Source organism: Xenopus laevis, chromosome 4S (genome assembly GCF_017654675.1).
Source record: "Xenopus laevis strain J_2021 chromosome 4S, Xenopus_laevis_v10.1, whole genome shotgun sequence".
NCBI classification, from domain to species: domain Eukaryota; kingdom Metazoa; phylum Chordata; class Amphibia; order Anura; family Pipidae; genus Xenopus; species Xenopus laevis.
In genome coordinates this window covers 117018850-117043318 of record NC_054378.1, presented here as the reverse complement: position 1 = coordinate 117043318, position 24469 = coordinate 117018850, and the positions used below count along the sequence as shown (strand labels likewise).

At 43.2% G+C, this 24469-nt stretch overlaps 1 protein-coding gene across 2 annotated transcripts in view; it reads left to right on the top strand.

Moving 5' to 3' along the window:
- The first annotated feature begins 4509 nt into the window (after positions 1–4509).
- The window catches only part of XB5969698.S (provisional ortholog of laminin subunit beta 4 S homeolog), a 98803-nt gene continuing 78843 nt past the window's right edge, over positions 4510–24469 (top strand). Inside the window, exons 1-2 of one of the 2 annotated variants that reach the window (XM_018261427.2) lie at positions 4516–4605; positions 12386–12556. The gene's annotated coding sequence lies outside the window, so the exon portion shown is untranslated. Of the gene's footprint in view, positions 4606–12385; positions 12557–24469 lie in introns of both variants that reach the window. The other variant, XM_041561747.1, reaches the window with a different exon arrangement.

Here is a 24469-nt window from a genome sequence, read left to right as displayed (position 1 = left end):
TAGACACCATCTCTCCCTACTATACCTGTTATCCCACAGTCACACTCCCTTCCCAGAGACTATTATCCACTGTTACTATAGACACCATCTCTCCCTACTATACCTGCTATCCCACAGTCACACTCCCTTCCCAGAGACTATTATCCCACTGTTACTATAGGCACCATCTCTCCCTACTATACCTGCTATCTCACAGTCACACTCCCTTCCCTGAGACTATTATCTCACTGTTACTATAGACACCATCTCTCCCTACTATACCTGCTATCCCACAGTCACACTCCCTTCCCAGAGACTATTATCCACTGTTACTATAGACACCATCTCTCCCTACTATACCTGCTATCCCACAGTCACACTCCCTTCCCAGAGACTATTATCCCACTGTTACTATAGGCACCATCTCTCCCTACTATACCTGTTATTCCACAGCCACACTCCCTTCCCAGAGACTATTATCCACTGTTACTATAGGCACCATCTCTCCCTACTATACCTGCTATCCCACAGCCACACTCCCTTCCCAGAGACTATTATCCACTGTTACTATAGGCACCATCTCTCCCTACTATACCTGCTATCCCACAGTCACACTCCCTTCCCAGAGACTATTATCCACTGTTACTATAGACACCATCTCTCCCTACTATACCTGCTATCCCACAGTCACACTCCCTTCCCAGAGACTATTATCCCACTGTTACTATAGGCACCATCTCTCCCTACTATACCTGCTATCCCACAGTCACACTCCCTTCCCAGAGACTATTATCCACTGTTACTATAGGCACCATCTCTCCCTACTATACCTGTTATTCCACAGCCACACTCCCTTCCCAGAGACTATTATCCACTGTTACTATAGACACCATCTCTCCCTACTATACCTGTTATCCCACAGTCACACTCCCTTCCCAGAGACTATTATCCCACTGTTACTATAGACACCATCTCTCCCTACTATACCTGCTATCCCACAGTCACACTCCCTTCCCAGAGACTATTATCCACTGTTACTATAGGCACCATCTCTCCCTACTATACCTGCTATCCCACAGTCACACTCCCTTCCCAGAGACTATTATCCCACTGTTACTATAGGCACCATCTCTCCCTACTATACCTGCTATCCCACAGTCACACTCCCTTCATAGAGACTATTATCCCACTGTTACTATAGGCACCATCTCTCCCTACTATACCTGCTATCCCACAGTCACACTCCCTTCCCAGAGATTATTATCCCACTGTTACTATAGGCACCATCTCTCCCTACTATACCTGCTATCCCACAGTCACACTCCCTTCCCAGAGACTATTATCCCACTGTTACTATAGACACCATCTCTCCCTACTATACCTGCTATCCCACAGTCACACTCCCTTCCCAGAGACTATTATCCCACTGTTACTATAGACACCATCTCTCCCTACTATACCTGCTATCCCACAGTCACACTCCCTTCCCAGAGACTATTATCCACTGTTACTATAGGCACCATCTCTCCCTACTATACCTGTTATTCCACAGCCACACTCCCTTCCCAGAGACTATTATCCACTGTTACTATAGGCACCATCTCTCCCTACTTACCTGTTATTCCACAGCCACACTCCCTTCCCAGAGACTATTATCCACTGTTACTATAGACACCATCTCTCCCTACTATACCTGTTATCCCACAGTCACACTCCCTTCCCAGAGACTATTATCCCACTGTTACTATAGACACCATCTCTCCCTACTATACCTGCTATCCCACAGTCACACTCCCTTCCCAGAGACTATTATCCAGTGTTACTATAGGCACCATCTCTCCCTACTATACCTGCTATCCCACAGTCACACTCCCTTCCCAGAGACTATTATCCCACTGTTACTATAGGCACCATCTCTCCCTACTATACCTGCTATCCACAGTCACACTCCCTTCATAGAGACTATTATCCCACTGTTACTATAGGCACCATCTCTCCCTACTATACCTGCTATCCCACAGTCACACTCCCTTCCCAGAGATTATTATCCCACTGTTACTATAGGCACCATCTCTCCCTACTATACCTGCTATCCCACAGTCACACTCCCTTCCCAGAGACTATTATCCCACTGTTACTATAGACACCATCTCTCCCTACTATACCTGCTATCCCACAGTCACACTCCCTTCCCAGAGACTATTATCCCACTGTTACTATAGACACCATCTCTCCCTACTATACCTGCTATCCCACAGTCACACTCCCTTCCCAGAGACTATTATCCACTGTTACTATAGGCACCATCTCTCCCTACTATACCTGTTATTCCACAGCCACACTCCCTTCCCAGAGACTATTATCCACTGTTACTATAGACACCATCTCTCCCTACTATACCTGTTATCCCACAGTCACACTCCCTTCCCAGAGACTATTATCCCACTGTTACTATAGACACCATCTCTCCCTACTATACCTGCTATCCCACAGTCACACTCCCTTCCCAGAGACTATTATCCACTGTTACTATAGGCACCATCTCTCCCTACTATACCTGCTATCCCACAGTCACACTCCCTTCCCAGAGACTATTATCCCACTGTTACTATAGGCACCATCTCTCCCTACTATACCTGCTATCCCACAGTCACACTCCCTTCATAGAGACTATTATCCCACTGTTACTATAGGCACCATCTCTCCCTACTATACCTGCTATCCCACAGTCACACTCCCTTCCCAGAGATTATTATCCCACTGTTACTATAGGCACCATCTCTCCCTACTATACCTGCTATCCCACAGTCACACTCCCTTCCCAGAGACTATTATCCCACTGTTACTATAGACACCATCTCTCCCTACTATACCTGCTATCCCACAGTCACACTCCCTTCCCAGAGACTATTATCCCACTGTTACTATAGACACCATCTCTCCCTACTATACCTGCTATCCCACAGTCACACTCCCTTCCCAGAGACTATTATCCACTGTTACTATAGGCACCATCTCTCCCTACTATACCTGTTATTCCACAGCCACACTCCCTTCCAGAGACTATTATCCACTGTTACTATAGGCACCATCTCTCCCTACTATACCTGTTATTCCACAGCCACACTCCCTTCCCAGAGACTATTATCCACTGTTACTATAGACACCATCTCTCCCTACTATACCTGTTATCCCACAGTCACACTCCCTTCCCAGAGACTATTATCCCACTGTTACTATAGACACCATCTCTCCCTACTATACCTGCTATCCCACAGTCACACTCCCTTCCCAGAGACTATTATCCAGTGTTACTATAGGCACCATCTCTCCCTACTATACCTGCTATCCCACAGTCACACTCCCTTCCCAGAGACTATTATCCCACTGTTACTATAGGCACCATCTCTCCCTACTATACCTGCTTCCCACAGTCACACTCCCTTCATAGAGACTATTATCCCACTGTTACTATAGGCACCATCTCTCCCTACTATACCTGCTATCCCACAGTCACACTCCCTTCCCAGAGATTATTATCCCACTGTTACTATAGGCACCATCTCTCCCTACTATACCTGCTATCCCACAGTCACACTCCCTTCCCAGAGACTATTATCCCACTGTTACTATAGACACCATCTCTCCCTACTATACCTGCTATCCCACAGTCCACACTCCCTTCCAGAGACTATTATCCACTGTTACTATAGACACCATCTCTCCCTACTATACCTGCTATCCCACAGTCACACTCCCTTCCCAGAGACTATTATCCACTGTTACTATAGGCACCATCTCTCCCTACTATACCTGTTATTCCACAGCCACACTCCCTTCCCAGAGACTATTATCACTGTTACTATAGACACCATGTTATCCCACAGGCTATTATCCACTGTTACTATAGGCACCATCTCTCCCTACTATACCTGCTATCCCACAGTCACACTCCCTTCCCAGTGAAAAATATACAAAAAAGGTAATATTTCACCTCTATGAGTGCCATGGTGCTTATGGTGTAGTGTTAATGTGCTATTGATGAAGATGCGCAGAGTATTAATTACTAATTACCCAAGCAAGATGTGGTTTTTTTTATTTATCTGGATTTTCAGTGCTTGGATTTAAAGCAGTAAGACAAATAACTACTGCTCCTGTATCAGACTATAGAATATGTAGTACTGGAATCCGTATGTAAGGTTTCATGCTTCAGTTCTGCTGTTTTTCTTGGGAAATGCCTCGTTTCACAGAGCAGTGAAATAGTAACCCGAGCTCTAACAGTGTATATGAAAAGTTAGAGCTAACAATAGGAGAAATGATATACCCATGTTTGCCTCCACACCTTGTCAGGGCAGCCAGAACTTGTGATCCCACCCAGTCCCTGGCAGGATTCCTGCTTCCTTCAGTGGGGAGAACAGGAGGGAGAGAGATATCATGTACCTGCAGCAGGTATTCCTCTGAGAGCTGTCGCACCTCTGCTTACAATACATACACCCCATGGCTATGGAGAAATGATCACAAGGTCCATAATCCCCAAGACTGGGAGTATTCCTTATCTCTGCTCTGGAAAATCTCTGTTTGTGCTACAATCTTGCTTGCTCTTTAGATCAGATTCCTGAAATCCAGGTGAGATTCTAACACTTCCTCCTTTTACCTTTTCTCTTTCCAAGTCGTAGGATTTTGTATTCCCAGCCCTTGAAAGTGCTGCACTGAGAAGCCTATGGCCGGGCATTGAACCTAGCACTACAGTGATTATTGTTAGGTGTCATCATGTATTGTGCCTTGTGCTGTGTCGCTCACTTTGTTCATGTAAAATGAGATTTTTAAACTAGATAAGGGTTTCATTGCTTCTTAAAGGGCTGCTTCACCTTTACATTAACTTTTAGTATGTTAAAGAAAGGCTAATTCCAAGCAACTTTTCGATCAGTCTTCATTATTTTTTTTATATAGTTTTTGAATTATTTGGCTTCTTCTTCTGACTCTTTACAGCTTTCAAATGGGGGTCACTGACCCCATCTAAAAAACAAATGCTCTGTAAAGCTGGCCATAGATGCAAAGATCCGATCGTACGAATCATCGTCTCCCGACCCGCCACTAACCATTCAGATCAAAGTCTTACCAGTCAGATTAGTTAAAGAACAGATCAGCAATGTTCTGCCCCTGACAGCAATCGTACGATATCTATGTCCAACCAAAGCTAGTGACAGTCTCCCACTGAAAATCGTACGATCGGCAATATACGCAGAGATATTATCGGCAGCCGACAGAAATTTTCTAACCTGTCCGATCGACCAAACGACCGATCTCCGCCGGACGAAAAATGTCGGGACTCTCCACACACGGTTCGAAAATCGTACGAATCCTCGATTCGTACGATCAGATCTTTGCGTCTATGGCCAGCTTAAGGCTACAAATGTATTGTTATTGCTACTTTTTATTACTTATCTTTCTATTGAGGCAGACACACACGGTCAGATTCTGGGAGATTAGTCGCCCGGCAACAAATCTCCTCTTCTTTGGGGCGACTAATCTCCCCGAACTGCCTTCCCCTGCCTTCCCTCCGGGCTATAATGCAAATCGCCGGCAGGATGACACTCGGAGTGCTACATTTTCCAAAGTCGCCCGAAGTTGCCTACTTCTGAAAACAAATCGTTCCGAGTGCCATCCCGTGGGTGATTTGCATTCTAGCCAACGGGAATGTAGCGAAAGGCAGTTCGGGAAGATTAGTTGCCCTCAAAGAAGAGGAGATTTGTCGCCTGGTGACTAATCTTCCCGAATCTGACTGTGTGTCAAGGCCTCTCCTATTCATATTCCAGTCTCTTATTAAAATCAATGCATGGTTGCTAGGGTAATTAGGACCCTAACAACCAGACTGCTGAAATTGCAAACTGGCGAGCTGCTGAAAAAAAGCTAAATAAAACAAACAAAAATGAAAACCAATTTCACATTGTCTCGGGATTTCACTCTCGACATCATACTAAAAGTAAATTTAAAGGTGAACAAGCCCTTTAAGCATCATGTTGTCCTCCCATAGGATAACAGTAGACCCCAGTCAGCTACAAGTAGCAGCTACTAATGTATGTGACATGTCAGAGGTTGGACTACTACTACTAATGCAGGTACAATAGAGCCCAACTTTGGTAATTTTACATGATCATCCCCCAAAAACCTCTATTCATTGGGCTCAAAATATCTCATGCCCCAGAACTGCACCCTTTCATGTGCCAGGCGCAACTAAACTGCAGTGAACATCCCAAGCCTCTTTCTTACCTAAACTATACTAAAAATCTATATGCTGCTTTTTAATTGAATTAGTGGAGTGACTTGATTGGTTTGCCCGGTGCCCTGCTTTCAATTGCAAGAGCCCTACAATATGAGGCCAGTAGCAGCTTTATAGCTAAAAAAATCTGAATTTTGAAAAATATATTTTCCACACCTGCTGCCTTTCCCAGTTAAAAAAAATGGAGGTCATTTTGAACTTACCAGTCTAATGAGCCTGCTTCTTTCCAGATGCTGCACCCGTAGAAATTAGGATGACCAGAGAATATGGGGCATTGGGATGGAACATGTTTGCTATAGGCACAGCTAACATTGTTTCCACTATCAGCCTCTCCATGCACATATTATATATATATGTTTATGTACAGTATGTGTGCCATAATCACAGGTATTGTACTTAGGGATGGGCGAATTTTTTCTCCTTGTTTCGCCGAAAAAATTACGCCCTTAGGCTATGGCATTGTGCGTCAAAATAAAAAGATGCACGTCAAAAAAATTTCGCCAGTGGCAAATTTTTGGCGAAACGGGTCAAATTCGCTATGGGCAGCCTTCAGACAGGAAGTAGGTGTCAGCTCACACTCACTGCAATTTACTTTCTGCATAACACAAGGTGTGCTTTACTTTTAAGTTAACATTTACCATGTTGTAGAATGCAAAAAGAAATTGCCAGTGCTCAGTCTAACCCACACTGTGGCATTGACCAGCTGCTAGAAACCATAAAAAGCCATTATATTACACTATATTACATAATATTACACAAAAGAAGGAAAAAGTTTGCCTTTAAAAGTAATTATTACAAAAAAAAATGAGGTGTAAGTACAGGTATGGGACCAGTAAACTAGAAGGCTTGGGACCTGGTTTTTTTCTGGATAACAGATCTTTCCATAATTTGGATCTTCATACCTTAAGTCTACTAGAAAATCATGCAAATATTAAATAAGCAAGCTACTATGCAGAAATTGCAACAATCTAGAAGGAAATGTGTATTGGATACATTTCCTCATGTTGCTGCCAGTAGACCAGTTCTGATAATGATTGAAAAATTGTTGCTAAAATTTTAACCTTTAATCAATGTTAGTTTAAAACATGTAGCCCATAAACACCAAGACACGCTGCTCTTTAAATACAAGACAGTGCAGGACCTTGTCCTTAAAAATACACAAAATTAAAAACGACATAACGTGGACCGGTGGATACAAAATCAAATTTTGTTTCAACAATGCCACCTGCTTGTCAGTTTCTGACCAGTCTGACCACCAAGTAGTCAAGGAAGTTGTCAAGAGAAGAGGCTTCTCTGATGTTCTTCTGCTTAGGAAAGATTTTAAAGAGGTTTCTGTTTTATTTCTTCAGTAAAAGAACATCAGAGCAGCAATTTTCTCCTAACAACTTCCTTGACTACTTAGTGGTCAGACTGGTTGGAAACTGAACAGTAGGTGGCGCTGTTGAAACAAAATTAAATCATATTAAGGCTATGGACACACGTGCGGATATCTCTGGGGTTTCAGTGCAGCACGTGCCACAGCTGACCGCAGCGTAAATATGCTATGGTAGTGTGCCGTTGCCGAAGGTTAAAGGGCATGTAAAGTCTAAAATAGAATAAGGCTAGAAATGCTGTATTTTGTATACTAAACATATACTTACTGCACCACAAGCCTAATCAAACAAATGATTTATGCTTTCAAAGTTGGCTACAGGGGGTCCCCATCTTGTAACTTTGTTATACATCTTTGCAAGACCAAGACTGTGCACATGCTCAGAGTGGTCTGGGCTGCTTAGGGGGATTGTCATAAACAAAGCTGCTTGAGTTCTGCATGGCTGGGAAGTAAGGCGGGGGCTCCCCCTGTTGTACTTTGCATCTTAGTGAATTGGCGTATTCATACCGTATTTGCACCTGGCGAAATGTTTCAATGGGTGCGAAGCTGACGCTGGTGAAATTTTGCCTGTTAGTGAATCTGCCCCCATGGATCTTTTCATGTCAGGTAGTGGGGTCCTGTGTTAATTTGGAGTCCTGGTTATTGCTCCACGCAAAAGATCTGGGGAAGGTCCTCAACACAGGGTTGCCTTAAGTTTTCAGTCCAGGCCTGTCCTTTCCCTAATAGTGGCCCTGCCTGGACAACACACTTTTGGTGAAATTATACTTTTCTCGGCAGTACTGAACTGCTGTCTCAGTATGCATTGTAAGTTTTCTTAGTATTCTCCCTATGTGCCCAGTCATAGCCTTTTGAAGGGAATGGCAGGAGATAAAGGCAGGGTTGGGTGGTCACTGGTGGAGGTACTGCCATGGAGGCAAGGAAGAAAGCAGATGTAGACAGGGCTGTCCTATCGGTGGGATTAGGACAATGAACCCAGCAGCTCTTGCATCCACCCTAGACTTTGAACTAACCAAGGGGGCTCTGTCATGCTAGAGGCCATTGCCAAATGACCCTAAAACTGGCCCTGACCATGCAAAAATGTAGTCTGCTAAGATCATTTGCCAACCAGGTCCGGACTGAGAATTAAAATAGACCCTGGCATTTCAGGTACACAGAGGCCCAATCAGCCCACACAGAGGCCCAAACAGCCCCCTCCAGCCCACTAAATACTGACTTTCTATTGCACCTTATAGCAGCCCCTCTGGCATTTGCCAGAACCCACAGATTGCCAGTCCTGGCCTGTTGCCAACTCTGGCCATCACAGAGTTTTTTTTACTCTTCTTGTGCTTTTTGTCACCGTGGATAGTGATCCTTTTGCTGCAAATTAAGAGCTTTGTGACCTGGGGGCAGCAACCTGCTCTCTCCTTTCTATGCATAATCACGTGCATTCAGGGGGAATGGGGAGAAAGTCTGTCTCTTAATGAATTAAAAAACCAAGATTCCCAGCTGCTGCCAGCCCTACAAGGGAAGCTTGGGACCCGGCTAGCCCTGGGACCCTAAAAATACTATCTATTAGAGACTGGTGTCCCAGTGATCTCTCTGACCCTTATTTAAAAGGAATATTATACCCACCAAATTCGATTTAGACAATAGGAAAAACAAGTTTGAGTAAAACAATGGTCCTCTGGAATCCGTCAGATGCTTCATGAAATAGTTATTTCCCTGTGTGTCAAAGCAATCGTTCTAACCACTGTTCTTTTCAATTTAGCCACAAGAATTCACTTCATTAAAGAGGTTATAGGTATTATGCTGCCTGTCGGCTGAAGGCTATCGGGTTGCTGGGAGTTTTAATTTGAAGACATCTGAAGGGATCACCTTTATCGTAGTAGTGCCCCATGGCTTCAATGGGCATCCTTAATATGGAACTTTGGTCACTGGGGTCCACGCTGGTCCATGATTATTTATTAACATACGGCCAGGAAATTGTGCAGAGCTTTATAGCCCTACAGACTTCAAGAATCCCATAGAAGCCATATAATCACTTTACAACTGAGGATAGGTTTCCCGTGTAGCACAGCTATATACTACAGGTATGGGACCTGTTATCTAGAATCCTCAGGACCTGGGGTTTTCCAGATAAGGGACCTTTCCTTAATTTGGATCTCCATACCATAAGTTTACTAAAAATGTATTTAAACTTTAAATAAACCCAATAGGATTGTTTCACCTTCAGATTAATCATGTCTTAGTTGGGATCAAGTACAAGGTACTGTTTTACTATTACAGAGAAAAAATAAATTCACTCTTTAAAATTTTGAATTACAGTGAAACCTCAATATTGAGTACCATAAATTTTACATTTTTTATTTGTGGTCCCACCAATTTATAATGCATTTCAATGGGTGCATTTCCCAGATTTTAAGTAAAGCTTTCACAGATTTTACATCAAAATTTTGTCATGATGTTCCCAAAAACTGCTTTTTTTCTTCTATGAATGTTATTTGTAAAAATAAAGAGGTTTAACATACTAACCAGATGTATATTTTGCCATAGTTCTGCCTGTAAATGGTCAATTCCAATTAGTCTGCCCCTTATACAGTCCTGCACCAATCACTTATTGCATTTCCCTGATTTTACATTTTCCCGGATTTTACATAATTTTTTCTGGTCCCCTGAAAAATGTAAAATGGGGTTTCAAATGTATTTGATTAAATTGGAGTCTATGGGAGATGGCCTTCCCATAATTCAGAGCTTTTAGGATAAGAGGTTTCTTGATAATGATCCCATACCTGTTAAGACTACCCTAGGGACAATAAAGTATTTATATTATACCTTACCTGGCCCCCCACGAGCATTTCATATGACCCCCAGTCTGTCCTCTACATCTATAAGGGGGTTAGTTTCCCCTTTAAATGACATACCACTGGTGGAAGATAATATATTTGATTCCATGTTACTGTACTTGGGTTCAGCCATCCCCCTGGGGTACATACCAGTAATGGAAAGCAAAAGTGGGACATGCTGGCAGTTGTGTGGGTCCCTAGGACTAGTGATGGGCAAATTTCTCCTGTTTCGCTTCGCCTAAAAATTAGCGAATTTCCCCGCAAAGTTCGCGAAACGGTGAAAAATTTAGAAAAATTAGGTTTCCATTCAAAAATCGTGAAATTTGAAGGATTTCACTCAAAAATCGTGAAATTTGAAGGGTTTCACTAGAAAATCTTGAAAATCAGACATTTCACTCAAAAATCGTGAAATTTGAAGGTTTTCACAAAATTTTTTTGAAATTTGAAGGATTTCACTCAAAAATCGTGAAATTTGAAGGATTTCACTCAAAAATCGTGAAATTTGAGGGATTTCACTCAAAAATCGTGAAATTTGAAGGATTCACTCAAAATTCATGACATTTTAAGGTTTTCACTCAAAGATCATTCATTTTGAAGGTTTTCACAAAAAAATCTTGAAAATTTGACATTTTCACAAAAAATTGTGAAAATCTGCGAATTTTCACAGGCAAATTTTCACGGGAGATTTGCGAATGTATTCAATGGCGGCAAAACGTGGAAATTACCCGCAAATTAGTGCCAGGTGAATTTATTCACCCATCACTACCTAGGACATGTTGCATGGGAAGGAAAGCAGCGGAACAGCTCATGAGAATGGAAAAATGGAACAATGTGTCCCTGTCCCTGCAATATCCTTCTACTTGTCTGGGAGCAGCTCAGCCTTTGTTTATGGGGGAAAATGTGTTTGACAAGAGTCTCTTTAACCCACTGAGACACACATTGGTGCTAAGACTAATTAGGTTTTCAAGTAGATGTTGCTCCAAACAGAAAGTCACGGGTTTTGCCCCCTTTTTGTGTGCCAAGTGTGCGCAGAATACAGAGGTACTTCCTGTAGGAGATTAAATGAAGGAGACCCTCCAACACGACAGCCTCTCTCAGCCAGACACTTGGGTGCTGAATATAACAAGTGGTGCTCCTCATTGTCTGAACCCAAGTAGCGTTCTCCTGGCATCTGCCAAACCCACACTTACCCATCCAACCTGCCAGATGGAGAAGTGAAATTCATACCTCCAGAGGACACATTTCCACTGTTCCAGAGTCCAGCGGTGGTGACCATTACACCACTCCAGCCAACTCTTGCCATTGTTTTTGCCTGCAGCTGCTCTCCCATAAAAGGCCCATGCTCACAATGAATGTGTCTTGTCCTGACGTTGCTTCCAGAGGTATTTTGCAGTGAGTGAGATGTCATTTAGGATGGAGCGTCTGTACACTTTGGATCTTGTAGTGTAGACCTCCAATAGCTTTGTGCATCTACAACCTGATGCAGGGACAGTGGAGGATCATTCAGGGATGCTGGACACGTTTCTAGTAGTGAGAACCAGTATATCTATGCTCTCTGATTGACTTTTATGTTGTCTTTTCATTCCTTTTCACACGTTGTCTCTCCATCTGTATGTAACCCAGATGCTGCCTATCTCCAGCTTGCTGAGGCTTTAGTTAAATTTGCAAACAAGCAGCCATAATTAAGGTCTAGGGCGCAGTTGAAAAGCAATGGAGGCTCCTCTTAGTGTATGACCCACAGAGCAGAAAGAATCAGCTACATTCCTGTAGCCTGGAAACGCTCCTATCCCCTTTGAGCCTTCCCATTGCAAAGTGACAGTACCAATTTGAATAAGAATCACTCCATTTAGGATGGGGATGGAGGGAGGGAGAGCAGTCCCGTTATTTTTACCCTCTGTTTCCCTGGCTGCTCGTTTCTTTGGCCACTTTTAGAGTTCTCACGCACCAAGTTGGCATCACGTCCCTGTATTCCTGGGAGTTGAATCGGGCAGAACTCAGAGCAAAAGCTGGAAGATAAGATCGGCTTTCATTTTCTCCCCTGCTTTGATTCATTGGCAGAAGAAACAAGGTTGTCCATTGGCCTGAGTCCTGGCGTAGTCCAAGGTAACAGATTTAATTGAATAATTCATTATGTGGTTTTGTATCTGTAGTTTATACAATTCAGCCAAGCACGGCAATGGTGAGAGTTAATTTAAGAGGTGAAAATGGGGATTTATGGGCATCTGGGAAGCACTAACTCTTGTTTGAGCCTTGCTGTTGTTTGGGATACAGTAGAAATGTTACTCTCTCTGGGTTTCCAGAATCACAAGGGTCCCATGGGGTGCAGGGTGTGTAGATAAAAGTATAAAGGACAAATTAGATTCCAGCAGGGCCATATTTGCTTTCTAGGCACCCAAATGTGGCAATTTTGGGAGCAGTCCTTGGGTGTCAATATAGAGAAAAATTCCCAAAATCCAAATTTTAAAGCCGATAGCAAAGCTAAGAGGGTGGTGGGTGCAACCGGATCATGCCCACTTTCCTGGGCATGCACTAGATGTGCTTGACAGCACTGGAGTAAAATAGAACCCTGACCTCCAGCTGTTGTTGAACTGTAAGCCCCAGAATCCCACCTTAAACAGGAACCCTGTGCTCCTAGTATCCAACTCCACCCCTATCCTTTATAACCTTACAACTTAATTGATCATTATCCTAATTTATTACCCACAATAACACACGGGGCTATGCTTATTTTCTTTTTTTAATGAACTCTGTGAATTGTCACTATTGTCTCGGCCTTTAAGGAACCATTGTGCTTTCTCTTCCATTGCAAATGTACGGTAGACTCACATGGTGTCATTCCAGCATCCCTGGTGCCTTATAATCTGTGCAATAACTTTATTTCTGCACCACAGGACTGGGCTATGCAATGTCCACTCATATCCATATGCAGGGAGTGCAGTTAGATACATCACCAAACTTGTAAGTTATAAATCTACAGGGAAGTTTAAAGGGGAACATTACCCATGACCAGGTTTTAACATGCTGTTCATAGGAACTTTCCCATAGACATTTATTAAAAAGTTTTAGTGGTTTTAAAGTTATTTTGAAAATTGAATGGCTATTGAAAGCAGTGCAGGTATCTGCCTGACTGTATTTGTACTGTTACTGTTTCTCCTAATACAATGTAACACAAGGCAGCTGATTGACAACCCAGGAGGAAAACTGAACTGCTACATTGTTTCCCCAGAGAATAGGGATAAACAAACATGGCTTTCAATAGCAAGAGCTTTTTCTAATCACTTTAAAACCATGGAAAATATTTAAAGGGATCCTGTCATGGGAAAACATGTTTTTTTTCCAAAACACATCAGTTAATAGTGCTACTCCAGCAGAATTCTGCACTGAAATCCATTTCTCAAAAGAGTGAACAGATTTTTTTATATTCAATTTTGAAATCTGACATGGGGCTACACATTTTGTCAATTTCCCAGCTGCCCCATGTCATGTGACTTGTGCCTGCACTTTAGGAGAGAAATGCTTTCTGGCAGGCTGCTGTTTTTCCTTCTCAATGTAATTGAAGGAGTCTCAGTGAGACATGGGTTTTTACTATTGAGTGTTGTACTTAGATCTACCAGGCAGCTGTTATCTTGTGTTAGGGAGCTGTTATCTGGTTACCTTCCCATTGTTCTTTTGTTAGGCTGCTGGGGGGGAAAAGGGAGGGTGGTGATATCACTCCAACTTGCAGTACAGCAGTAAAGAGTGACTGAAGTTTATCAGAGCACAAGTCACATGACTTGGGGCAGCTGGGAAACTGACAATATGTCTAGCCCCATGTCAGATTTAAAAAAAAAAAATCTGTTTGCTCTTTTGAGAAATGGATTTCAGTGCAGAATTCTGCTGGAGCAGCACTATTAATTGATTCATTTTGAAAAAATCTTTTTTTCCCATGACAGTATCCCTTTAACAATTTATTTTAGATAATTGCTTAGGGCAATGATGCCGGTGATTTGTATTCTAGCCGGCGGGAGGCAGTTTGGGGAGATTAGTCGCCCCGAAGATGAGGCGATTTATGGCCAGGCGACTAAATCTCTCCGAATCTGAGTGTCTCTGCCCTTAGAATGGCATGTACTTTTATTGTGCAAAAAAACTGTTTTTGGGTGTTGATGCCCTTTAAATGTTCTGCATCAAGGATGGAACTTAATATATATAATATTTAACCTGCATTTTTATGACATGCTTAGAACAGGACTAGCTGTAAATAGCAGCCCCATGCTGTTAAAGGCAGTGTCGTTTCAGCTGCACTGGTACATCTGGTATAAAGACCCAATCCCCCCTAAGCCCATAGTTCCTATATAAACTTAATACTGACACACTTTACTATGTGAGATGCCAGCTTGACTAGGCAAGGGGGTCTCAGCCTTATCTCACAAGGTTGTACCCATGATTAGCACCCAGGTCTTTCCCAAAGCCAACATCGCAATTAAAATAGTTAATTTGTTAGGGTTACGGTAGATGTACAAATCTGTAATATACATTTTCCATTGCCTCCAAGCTCAGTTATAGAAAAGAAATTGCCCCATTATGGTTTAAAGTTCATGCTACACGTATGGGACCTGTTCATGCTACATGTATGGAACCTGTTATCCAGAATGCTCAGGGCCGGGGGTGATTTTCTGGATAAGGGATCTTTCTGTAATTTGGATCACCATACCTGAAGTCTACTAAAAAAACATTTAAACATTAAATAAACCCAATAGGCTGGTTTCACTCCAATAAGGATTAATTATATCTTAGTTGGGATGAAATACAAGTTACTGTTTACATGCCTGTATAAAGCAAGGGAGAAAAAAAAGTTAATTGTGTCTGCTGCCCTTTTAAAAGGAGGCTGTTGAGGATGATGAGAATTGTAGTTCAGAAAGTAAATGCTTGTTATTGGATACTATGCTGTTGAATTTGAATTGGCTTTGGTTGCAGTGAGTTTGCTCTCAGCTCTGCCGTGTGAAGCCAACTTTATCTGTTGCCCAATCAGTGGCAAAATCATACAAATAAGAAATATTGCAATTGGCTCCCCGTTAATATATTACAATATTGCAACCTACAGCGGCAGATGAAGTCAGACCCCCTGTCTGTGCAACAGGAATAGAACTAGAATTGTGTAACCAGAACATAATAGATTCCCCTTTTTGCCACACACCATGAAGGTGCCACCCTCCCCGCAGGCCTCAGTCACGGATGAGTCAACTGAAATGGCTTTGCTGTTTGGAACAATTAGTGGCTGCTATTGGCACTTTTATAGAAGTACCAGCTCAGCAATATAATGAAATCCTCCCTGCAATCAGACTCATTTATGGATTTGACCCCAGGATTGCTCACCTATTTGATGTCCCTCTCCACATTAACACATCACTTGCTTCCTTTTCTTTCAATAAAAAATGGGGCATTTTCCCAGAAAGAATTATGGAAGAAAGAATGTGCTATATATGTATATATATATATATATATATATATATATATAATATATATATATATATATATATATAATATATATATATATATATATATATTTATATATTATGTACTTTATAATATGTATATGTAGAAATTATCATTAAAAAAGGGCATGGAAAGACAAAAAATTAAAATCCCATTTTTACTTTCTTTAATGAAAAAGAAACCTGTCTCCAATATACTTTATTTAAAAAAATTGTACAGTTTTTATAAGAAACCTGACTGTATGCAGTGAAATTCCCCCTTCATTTACTGCTGTGGATAGGAATTGTCAGACAGTCCCTAACTGCTCTGCAGGGAAAACAATCATACTTATGAACAGCAGGGGAGCTTTACCTTAATTCCCAGCCATGCAGAACTCAAGCCGCTTTGTTTGTTTCCCTGCAGAGCAGTCGGCGACTGTGTAGAGATTAGGGATGTAGCGAACGTCGGAGAAAAAGTTCGCGAACATATTCGCGAACTTGCGCAAAAATGCGAGCGGTTCGTGAACGGTTCGCGAACCCCATAGACTTCAATGGGAAGGCGAACTTTAACATCTAGAAAAGACATTTCTGGCCAGAAAAATGATTTTAAAGTTGTTTAAAGGGTGCAACGACCTGGACAGTGGCATGCCAGAGGGGGATCAAGGGCAAAAATGTATCTGAAAAATCTGCCTGTGTGTGCTTGGAAGAGATAGTGTAGGGGGAGAGCTGTTAGTGATTTCAGGGACAGATGATAGTAAGTTTGCTGGCTAGTAATCTGCTTGATACTGCTCTGTATTGGAGGGACAGAAGTCTGCAGGGATTTGAGGGACATTTTAGCTTAGGTAGCTTTGCTGGCTAGTAATCTACTGTTCTCTTTAAACAACTGCCATACGTTGACCTTGTAGGCATTGTTTGCCCAGTTTTTTTGGACGCAGCCACTGAAGCACAGTTGCCAGAAAAAATATGCCATATAAATGCTGAAAATAGTCATTTTTCGCCATACGTTGACCTTGTAGACATTGTTTGCCCAGTTTTTTTGGACGCAGCCACTGAAGCACAGTTGCCAGAAAAAATATGCCATATAAATGCTGAAAATAGTAATTTTTCGCCATACGTTGACCTTGTAGACATTGTTTGCCCAGTTTTTTGGTTGCAGCCACTGAAGCACAGTTGCCAGAAAAAATATGCCACATAAATGCTGAAAATAGTCATTTTTTGCCATATACGTTGAGTCAACGTATGGCAAAAAATGACTATTTTCAGCATTTATATGGCATATTTTTTCTGGCCTCTGTGCTTCAGTGGCTGTGGCCAAAAAAACTGGGCAAACAATGCCTACAAGGTCAACGTCGTTGACCTTGTAGGCATTGTTTGCCCAGTTTTTTTGGCCACAGCCACTGAAGCACAGAGGCCAGAAAAAATATGCCATATAAATGCTGAAAATAGTCATTTTTTTGGTCGCAGCCACTGAAGCACAGTTGCCAGAAAAATTATGCCATATAAATGCTGAAAATATAAATTTTTTTGGTTGCAGCCACTGAAGCACAGAGGCCAGAAAAATTATGCCATATAAATGCAGAAAATATGCATTTTTTTGGTCGCAGCCACTGAAGCACAGTTGACAGAAAAATTATGCCATATAAATGCTGAAAATATAAATTTTTTTGGTTGCAGCCACTGAAGCACAGAGGCCAGAAAAATTATGCCATATAAATGCAGAAAATATGCATTTTTTGGTCGCAGCCACTGAAGCACAGTTGCCAGAAAAATTATGCCATATAAATGCTGAAAATAGTAATTTTTTTGGTTGCAGCCACTGAAGCACAGAGGCCAGAAAAATTATGCCATATAAATGCAGAAAATATGCATTTTTTTGGTCGCAGCCACTGAAGCACAGTTGACAGAAAAATTATGCCATATAAATGCTGAAAATATAAATTTTTTTGGTTGCAGCCACTGAAGCACAGAGGCCAGAAAAATTATGTCATATAAATGCAGAAAATAGGCATTTTTTTGGTCGCAGCCACTGAAGCACAGAGGCCAGAAAAAATTAAACCAGTAGGGTTTGCACCCTAGTTTGTAACGGTGGCGGAGGGAGGAGGAGGACGCTAAAGGACAGCTGTGTGTGGAGTCATGAGGCTTGAAGAGAAGGACAGCTGCATAGAAGTCAGAACAAGTCTTCCGGCGTGCAGTAACCCTCCGAGATCCACCCCTCATTCATTTTAATAAAGGTCAGGTAATCGACACTTTTGTGACCTAGGCGAGTTCTCTTCTCAGTTACAATCCCTCCTGCTGCACTGAAGGTCCTTTCTGAGAGCACACTTGAGGCTGGGCAAGACAAGAGGTTCATGGCAAATTGTGACAGCTCTGGCCACAGATCAAGCCTGCGCACCCAGTAGTCCAGGGGTTCATCGCTCCTCAGAGTGTCGATATCTGCAGTTAATGCCAGGTAGTCCGCTACCTGCCGGTCGAGGCGTTCTTTGAGGGTGGATCCAGAAGGGTTGTGGCGCTGCCTTGGACAGAAAACATTTGCATGTCTGACGTTACAGACTGGCCAAAGGGCTTTGTCCTTGCAGGTGTGCTCGTGGCAGGATTACTGGCACCTCTGCCCTGGAATGTTGATGAGTTCCTGAAGTGACATCACCCTTAAAAGCATTGTACAACATGTTTTGCAGGCTGGTTTGTAAATGCCGCATCTTTTCGGACTTGTGGTATGTTGGTAACATTTCTGACACTTTATGCTTGTACCGAGGGTCTAGTAGCGTTGCGACCCAGTACAGGTCCTTCTCCTTAAGCCTCTTGATACGGGGGTCCTTCAACAGGCATGACAGCATGAAAGACCCCATTCTCACAAGGTTGGATGCAGAGCTATCCATCTCCGCTTCCTCATTATCAAGGACTGCATCATCCACGGTCTCCTCCCCCCAGCCACGTACAAGACCAGGGGTCCCCAAAAGGTCACCACTAGCCCCCTGGGAAGCCTGCTCCTGTTGGTCCTCCTCCTCCTCCTCCACAAAGCCACCTTCCTCCTCTGACTCCACTTCTGGCACCTCTCCCTGCGTTGCAGCAGGTGCCTGGGTTCGTTCTGGTGATTCCGACCAGAAATCGTGCGCTTCCAGCTCCTCGTCACGCTGGTCTACAGCCTCATCTGTCACTCGTCGCACGGCACGCTCCAGGAAGAAAGCGAAGGGTATTAGGTCGCTGATGGTGCCTTCGGTGCGACTGACCATATTTGTCACCTCTTCAAAAGGTCGCATGAGCCTGCAGGCATCGCGCATAAGCACCCAGTAACGGGGGAAAAAAATCCCCAGCTGTGCAGATCCAGTCCTACCACCCAGTTCAAAAAGGTACTCGTTGACGGCCCTTTGTTGTTGCAGCAGACGTTCCAACATAAGGAGCGTTGAATTCCAGCGAGTCTGGCTGTCAGAAATCAAACGCCTGACTGGCATGTTGTAGCGCTGCTGAATGTCAGCAAGGCGTGCCATGGCTGTGTAGGAACGTCTGAAATGGGCCGACACCTTTCTGGACTGGGTGAGAACGTCCTGGAATCCTGGGTACTTGGAGACAAAACGTTGGACTATTAAATTTAACACATGTGCCATGCAGGGCACATGTGTTAAATTGCCTAGTCTCAACGCTGCCAACAGATTGCTTCCATTGTCACACACCACTTTTCCGATCTGCAGTTGGTGTGGGGTCAGCCACCGATCGGCCTGTGACTGCAGAGATGACAGGAGTACAGATCCGGTATGGTTTTTGCTTTCCAGGCACGTCATCCCCAAGACAGCGTGACAACGGCGTACCTGGCACGTCGAATAGCCTAGGGGGAGCTGGGGGTGCACAGGTGTGGAGGAGGAGAAGGAGGACCCAGCAGCAGAGTAAGAAGAAGAAGAAGACGAGGTAGAGAGCGATGGAGGAGTAGAGGTGGTGGCAGAACCGCGTGCAATCCGTGGCGGTGACACCAACTCCACTGTTGTTGTTGAGCTACCCATTCCCTGCTTCCCAGCCATTACCAAGTTCACCCAGTGGGCAGTGTAGGTGACATACCTGCCCTGACCATGCTTGGAGGACCATGCGTCAGTAGTCATATGGACCTTTGGCCCAACACTAAGTGACAGAGATGCCGGTAACTTGGCTCTGCACATGTTGGTACAGGTGTGGTATTCCCTTTTTAGAAAAAAAATTGCGACTGGGTACCTTCCACTGCGGTGTCCCAATTGCTACAAATTTGCGGAAGGCCTCAGAGTCCACCAGCTGGTATGGTAAAAGCTGGCGGGCTAAGAGTGCAGACAAGCCAGCTGTCAGACGCCGGGCAAGGGGGTGACAGTCAGACATTGGCTTCTTACGCTCAAACATGGCCTTCACAGAAACTTGGCTGGTGGCAGATGACTGGGAATGGGAACAGGTGGTCAAGGTGGAAGGCGGAGTGGAGGATGGTTCAGACGGGTCAAGGAGAGCAGAGGTAGAGCAGTAAGATGCTGGACCAGAAGGAGTGTGGCTTTTAGTTTGCCTGTTGCCTTTGAGGTGTTGCTCCCAAAGTGCTTTGTGCTTGCCGCTCATGTGCCTTCGCATAGAAGTTGTACCTATGTGGCTGTTGGGCTTACCAAGGCTCAGTTTCTGACTGCACTCATTGCAAATTACAATGCTTTTGTCAGAGGCACACACATTAAAAAAATCCCACACTGCTGACTTTTTGGAAGTGTGCGATCTGGCGGTAACAGTAGAAGTTGGCGGAGTTGGCGGTATTGGCGGCAATGGCGGGTGCGTTGGCCGGCTGAACACAGGTGCCGATACATGTTGTTGCCCTACTGATCCCTGCGGGCTGTCCTCCCTGCTTCTTCTAAGTCTTATTCTCCTACTGCCTCTCTGACTCTCCGTCTCTCCATCTGAACTACCCTCCTCTTGCTCTCTTCTACTAGGCACCCACAAAACATCAATCTCCTCATCATCATTCTCCTCAGATGCATCAATTTCTTCTGACACATCACAGAAGGAAGCAGCAGCGGGGACCTCCTCCTCATCACTCATTATGTCCATCTCTATCGTGTTCTCTGCCAGAATTAAATCTGGTGTAAGGTCCTCATCTCCTTCATCTTCTTCTGGCAATAATGGTTGCGCATTACTCAGTTCAAGAAACTCATTGGAAAATAACTCCTCTGACCCCAGTGAAGAAGGGGCACCGGTGGTGGAGGAAGTGTTACGTGGGGTGGCCATAGCAGTGGAGGATGAGGAGGATGTTGTGGTAAAGTTAGAAACGGTAGAGGATGGGGTGTGCTGTGTAAGCCAGTCAACTACCTCTTCAGCATTTTGGGAGTTCAGGGTCATTGGCTTTTTAAAACTGGGCAATTTGCTAGGGCCACAGGATTGCATAGCAGCACGGCCCCTAGCACGGCCTCTGCGTGGCGGCCTGCCTTTGCCTGGCATTATTTTTAAAAAAACAACAACAACAACAAAAACTCAGTTGGTTTTTCTGGAAACGATAATACACACAGCTAGATGGCGGGTTGAAGAAAACACTGTGCAAATAATGCCTACAAAGTCAACGTATACACTACTACAGCGGTGGATACGGATTACGTAAAATATATGAATGCTGCTTGAAAAAAAGTAACTCAAGTGGTTTTTCTAGAGACGATAATATTATCAATATTTAGACAAAATGTGAACAAGGTCACACAGCTCGATGGCGGGTTGAAGAAAACAATGTGCAAATAATGCCTACAAGGTCAACGTATACACTACTACAGCGGTGGATACGGATTACGTAAAATATATGAATGCTGCTTGAAAAAAAGTAACTCAAGTGGTTTTTCTAGAGACGATAATATTATCAATATTTAGACAAAATGTGAACAAGCTCACACAGCTCGATGGCGGGTTGAAGAAAACACTGTGCAAATAATGCCTACAAGGTCAACGTATACACTACTACAGCGGTGGATACGGATTACGTAAAATATATGAATGCTGCTTGAAAAAAAGTAACTCAAGTGGTTTTTCTAGAGACGATAATATTATCAATATTTAGACAAAATGTGAACAAGCTCACACAGCTCGATGGCGGGTTGAAGAAAACACTGTTGCAAATAATGCCTACAAGGTCAACGTATACACTACTACAGCGGTGGATACGGATTACGTAAAATATATGAATGCTGCTTGAAAAAAAGTAACTCAAGTGGTTTTTCTAGAGACGATAATATTATCAATATTTAGACAAAATGTGAACAAGGTCACACAGCTCGATGGCGGGTTGAAGAAAACAGTGTGCAAATAATGCCTACAAGGCCAACGTATACACTACTACAGCGGTGGATACGGATTACGTAAAATATATGAATGCTGCTTGAAAAAAGTGACTCCGGTGTTTTTCTGGAGACGGTAATATTATGGATATTTAGACAGAATGTGAACAAGGTCACACAGCTCGATGGCGGGTTGAAGAAAACAGTGTGCAAATAATGCCTACAAGGCCAACGTATACACTACTACAGCGGTGGATACGGATTACGTAAAATATATTATGGCTGCTTGAAAAAAGTGACTCCGGTGTTTTTTCTGGAGACGGTAATATTATGGATATTTAGACAGAATGTGAACAAGGTCACACAGCTCGATGGCGGGTTGAAGAAAACAGTGTGCAAATAATGCCTACAAGGCCAACGTATACACTACTACAGCGGTGGATACGGATTACGTAAAATATATGAATGCTGCTTGAAAAAAGTGACTCCGGTGTTTTTTCTGGAGACGGTAATATTATGGATATTTAGACAGAATGGGAACAAGGTCACACAGCTCGATGGCGGGTTGAAGAAAACAGTGTGCAAATAATGCCTACAAGGCCAACGTATACACTACTACAGCGGTGGATACGGATTACGTAAAATATATTATGGCTGCTTGAAAAAAGTGACTCCGGTGTTTTTTCTGGAGACGGTAATATTATGGATATTTAGACAGAATGTGAACAAGGTCACACAGCTCGATGGCGGGTTGAAGAAAACAGTGTGCAAATAATGCCTACAAGGCCAACGTATACACTACTACAGCGGTGGATACGGATTACGTAAAATATATTATGGCTGCTTGAAAAAAGTGACTCCGGTGTTTTTTCTGGAGACGGTAATATTATGGATATTTAGACAGAATGTGAACAAGGTCACACAGCTCGATGGCGGGTTGAAGAAAACAGTGTGCAAATAATGCCTACAGGGCAAATAATGCCTAAAAGGTCAACTTATACACTACTACAGCGGTAGTAAAATAAAAAAAAGTAAAATTAAAAAAAAATGAATATTAAAAAAAAAAATTAAAGTTGGTGCTGCTGAACTACTAGGAGCAGCAGATTAGCACACCAGTCCCACTCCCCAACACTGCTAGACTAATAGCACTGGGCTCTTATAGTAGTAGTAGTAGTAGTAGTAGTAAAACAACAAAAAAATAAATAAAAGCAGTCCTTACAAGGACTACTGTTATTGCAGCAGTCAGCAGATGAGATCAGAAGCAGGACAGCTGCCCACTGCAGCTACATACAGAGCACTGCAGTAGAAGGTAGATTACTAGCCAGCAAAGCTACCTAAGCTTAAATGTCCCTCAAACCCCTGCAGACTTCTGTCCCTCCAATAACAGAGCAGTATCAAAACGATTACTAGCCAGCAAACTTTCAACTGTCCCTGAAATCACTAACAGGCAGCAGCTCTCTCCCTACACTATCTCTTCAGCACACACAGGCAGAGTGAAAAAACGCTGCAGGGCTTCGGTTTTTATAGGGAAGGGGAGTGGTCCAGGGGAGAGCTTCCTGATTGGCTGCCATGTACCTGCTGGTCTGGGGTGAGAGGGCAAAAAAAAGCGCCAACAATGGCGAACCCAAAATGGCGAACGTCGCGCGACGTTCGCGAACTTCCGGCGAGCGCGAACACCCGATGTTCGCGCGAACAAGTTCGCCGGCGAACAGTTCGCGACATCTCTAGTAGAGATTTGTCTTGGATTTTATTTTTGCCTTTACATCTCCTTTAATGTTTCCAACTCCAGCTGCAGGGACAAAGATCATGGAGCCAGATTTAAACAGATAAACTGGGATTCTATTTGGAGGATTAGTTTTCTGCAGCCACTGGTTCTGCAGAGTTGGAGAAAGTTTATATTAAACAACACAAAAACTATAAAATCCACATTAGATTACATGACAACACAGGACCCAATGCAGTCTGTATATTCTGATTATTAATCAGTCTTGCTGAATCGGTTTCTATGGCAGATATTATTTGACTTGTGCTGTTTTGATAGATTATGCCAATCCCTTAGCAGCCCAGAACACACTGAGCATGTGCACAGTCTTGGTCTTGCAAAGATGTTTAACAAAGTTACAAGATGGTGACCCCCTGTGGCCAACTTTGAAAGCATAAATCATTTGTTTGATTAGGCTTGTGGTGCAGTAACTTCATTTTTATGTTTAGTATACAAAATACAGCATTTCTAGCATAATTAGACATTTAGTTCCCCTTTAAATCATGGCCGTGTTAGAGAAGGGAGGGCAGTAACAATGCAGGAAGTTTTGGGCCCCTAG